The sequence below is a fragment of the Triticum dicoccoides genome, chromosome 2B (assembly GCF_002162155.2).
Source record: "Triticum dicoccoides isolate Atlit2015 ecotype Zavitan chromosome 2B, WEW_v2.0, whole genome shotgun sequence".
Lineage (NCBI taxonomy): Eukaryota > Viridiplantae > Streptophyta > Magnoliopsida > Poales > Poaceae > Triticum > Triticum dicoccoides.
Genome location: NC_041383.1, coordinates 23,157,084 through 23,161,449, shown reverse-complemented (window position 1 = coordinate 23,161,449; position 4,366 = coordinate 23,157,084).

Here is a 4,366-nt window from a genome sequence, read left to right as displayed (position 1 = left end):
TGTCCGATCATCACGTGAGACGGACTAGTCATTGTCGGTGAACATCTCCATGTTGATCGTATCTTCCATACGACTCATGTTCGACCTTTCGGTCTCTTGTGTTCTGAGGCCATGTCTGTACATGCTAGGCTCGTCAAGTTAACCAAAGTGTTTTGCATGTGTAAAACCGTCTTACACCCGTTGTATGTGAACGTAAGAATTTATCACACCCGATCATCACGTGGTGTTTCGAAACGACGAACTTTAGCAACGACGCACAGTTAGGGAGAACACTTTCTTGAAATTATTATAAGGGATCATCTTATTTACTACCGTCGTTCTAAGTAAACAAGATGCATAAACATAAAAAACATCACATGCAATTATATAGTAGTGACATGATATGGTCAATATCATATAGCTCCTTTGATCTCCATCTTCGGGGCTCCATGATCATCTTGTCACCGGCATGACACGTTTAGCAATAAAGTAAAGTAATTTACATGGCGTTTCTCAATGACACGCAGGTCATACAAAAAATAAAGACAACTCCTATGGCTCCTGCCGGTTGTCATACTCATCGACATGCAAGTCATGATTCTTATTACAAGAACATGATCTGATACATCACATATATATCATTCATCATTCATCATTCATCACAACTTTGTCCATATCACATAACAAAACACTTGCTGCAAAAACAAGTTAGACGTCCTCTAATTGTTGTTGCAAGTTTTACGTGGCTGCAACAGGGTTCTAGCAAGAACATTTTCTTACCTACGTGAAAGCCACAACGTGATTTGTCAACTTCTATTTACCCTTCATAAGGACCCTTTTCGTTGAATCCGCTCCAACTAAAGTGGGAGAGACAGACACCCGCTAGCCACCTTATGCAACTAGTGCATGTCAGTCGGTGGAACCTGTCTCACGTAAGCGTACGTGTAAGGTCGGTCCGGACCGCTTCATCCCACAATACCGCCGAAGCAAGATAAGACTAGTAGCGGCAAGAAAGTTGACAACACCTACGCCCACAACAAATTGTGTTCTACTCGTGCAATAGAGAACTACACATAGACCTAGCTCATGATGCCACTGTTGGGGAACGTTGCAGAAAATAAAAAAAATTCTTACGGTTTCACCAAGATCCATCTATGAGTTCATCTAGCAACGAGTGATAATAGTGCATCTACATACCTTTGTAGATCGCGAGCGGAAGCGTTTAAGAGAACGGGGTTGAGGTACTCGTACTCGTCGTGATCCAAATCACCGATGACCAAGTGCCGAACGGACAACACCTCCGCATTCAACACACGTACGGAGCGGATGATGTCTCCCGCACCTTGATCCAGCAAGGAGGAGGGAGAGGTTGATGAAGATCCAGCAGCACGATGGCGTGGTGGTGGATGCAGCAGAACTCCGATAGGGCTTCGCCAAGCAACTACGGGAGGGAGAGGTGTAGCAGGGAGAGGAGGGAGGCGCCAGGTGTTGGGTGCGGCTGCCCTCTCACCCCCCTCTTTATATAGGGAGTCCAGGGGGGCGTCGGCCCTAGGAGATGGGATCTCCTAGGGGGGCGGCGGCCAAGGGGGAGGCTTGCCCCCCAAGGCAAGTGGGGCGCCCCCTCCTCTAGGGTTCCCAACCCTAGGCGCATGAGGGGGGGCCTGGGGGGGGGGGGGCGCACCAGCCCACCAGGGGCTGGTTCCCTCCCCACTTCAGCCCACGAGGCCCTCCGGGATAGGTGGCCCCACCCGATGGAACATCGGGACCCTTCCGGTGGTCCCGGTACAATACCGGTGACCCCCGAAACTCTCCCGATGGCCGAAACAGCACTTCCTATATATAATTCTTTACCTCCGGACCATTGCGGAACTCCTCGTGACGTTCGGGATCTCATCCGGGACTCCGAACAACTTTCGGTTTGCTGCATACTCATATTCATACAACCCTAGCGTCACCGAACCTTAAGTGTGTAGACCCTACGGGTTCGAGAGACATGCAGACATGACCGAGACGGCTCTCCGGTCAATAACCAACAGCGGGATCTGGATACCCATGTTGGCTCCCACATGCTCCTCGATGATCTCATTGGATGAACCACGATGTCGAGGATTTAAGCAACCCCGTATACAATTCCCTTCGTCAATCGGTATGTTACTTGCCCGAGATTCGATCGTTGGTATCCCAATACCTCGTTCAATCTCGTTACCGGCAAGTCACTTTACTCGTACCGTAATGTATGATCCCGTGACCAAACACTTGGTCACTTTGAGCTCATTATGATGATGCATTACCGAGTGGGCCCAGTGATACCTCTCCGTAATGCGGAGTGACAAATCGCAGTCTCGATTCGCGTCAACCCAACAGACACTTTCGGAGATACTTGTAGTGCATCTTTATAGTCACCCAGTTACGTTGTGACGTTTGGTACACCCAAAGCACTCCTACGATATCTGGGAGTCACACGATCTCATGGTCTAAGGAAAAGATACTTGACATTGGAAAAGCTCTAGCAAAACGAACTACACGATCTTGTGCTATGCTTAGGATTGGGTCTTGTCCATCACATCATTCTCCTAATGATGTGATCCTGTTATCAATGACATCCAATGTCCATAGTCAGGAAACTATGACTATCTATTGATCAACGAGCTAGTCAACTAGAGGCTCACTAAGAACATGTTGTAGTTTATGTATTCACACGTGTATTACGATTTCCGAATAATACAATTATAGCATGAATAAAAAACAATTATCATGAACAAAAAAATATAATAATAATCCTTTTATTATTGCCTTTAGGGCATATTTCCATTACAACCAGCCTAAACGTGCCTTCCACTCAAAAACCATTGCGACCAAGTAACGCCGATCCACATTGGGTGAGGCCAAGCGTGCCTGCCTTTCGCTCAAAAAACTTCCGTCAAAGTATCGCCGATCGACACTGGCTTTCACGGGTAACAGCAGCAGCTTCGATGCGGCTTTCGCTCAAAAAGCTTCCGCGAAAGTATCGCTAGCTCAAAAAGCTTCCGCGAAAGTATCGCTAGCTCGTGCGATTTAGCGGCCAAGCTTTCTTTTAGGGAAACGTTGCACACCGGCGGACCAATCCTAGCAGCCAACTAATACTAAAAGTTACTGCCAACTGCCAAGAACCCTGCCACATTACGGTGTGCAAACTAATGTACTGCAATTTCATCCCTATGAAATAAATCGACATTGCATTTTTTTTTCCCGAACCATGCAAGAGGACTACATGTATTATATTAAGAGAGAAAAGATATTACACAGCCCACCAAGCAGTTCCGCAAATTACATATCACATTTCTTTAACTGAATTTAAATGATGGAAGGTACCAAATTGAATACAGATGGCTCATTTATGTGCTTTCTGGGCACCAAATTGAGTCTTTTTTTTATGAGTCAAACCAATATGAGTGTTTTTTCGAGTCGAACCAAATTGAGTCATTCGGTCCGTCCATGCGGGATGTGCTTTGTCTCACTTATACCGAGACGACAGAACCCCGTGGCTCTGGCTTCCCCCTAAATGGGTCGGGCCATTGCAGGAGGCCAGAGCACTCATTTATTATTTTAATTTTCATTTCTAAAATGGAAACATATTTTATTTAGATCTTTAAAATGTTAATTTATCGTTTGAAAAACTGTTCATGAATTTTAAAAACTGTTCACATACTTAAAAAATAATTAAAATAAAACTGTTTCATAACATCCAAAAAGAAATGTTACATTTCAAAAAAAATAATCACATGGTTCAAAAATATGTACGTGATATTTAAAAATATATAAAAATGTTAAGTACCATTCAAAACCATATAAGTGAAATTTTAAAGGAACATTCATGTGTTCCAAAAAAATGTTCATGATATTTTGAAAAACAATGCTTATACAATGTAAAGATGTTCACGTAGTTCAAAAAATGTTTCATGCCATTCCAAAAATGTTCAATTTGTATTAAAGAAATATTTAAAACAAATAGTAAAAAATGTACATTGTCTATTAATAAAGTTCAAATTGTATATTAAAAGTGTATATTGTACAGTGTGTATTGAAATAAAGTAGACATGTGTTGAAAAACATTTAATAAAAAAGAAGGCAGGTGAAGAAACGCAGAATAAATAAAAAAACTAAAGAAAACTGTGAAGAAATGAAGAAAAAACAGAAGAAATCCACAGAGAAACAAAAACTTGAGATAGAGACGCTATAGTAACTGGGCCTGCTGACTCCCTCACATCCAGTATCGAGAGGCGAGACTGAATTACATCTCGGTTTGAGCGAGAAATAGACATGGCTGGAAAGATAGGATCGTTCCATTTCTCAACTAACAAATTGAGAGCAACTACTTGACTTATGTCCCCCGAAGAGGTCATTGTGG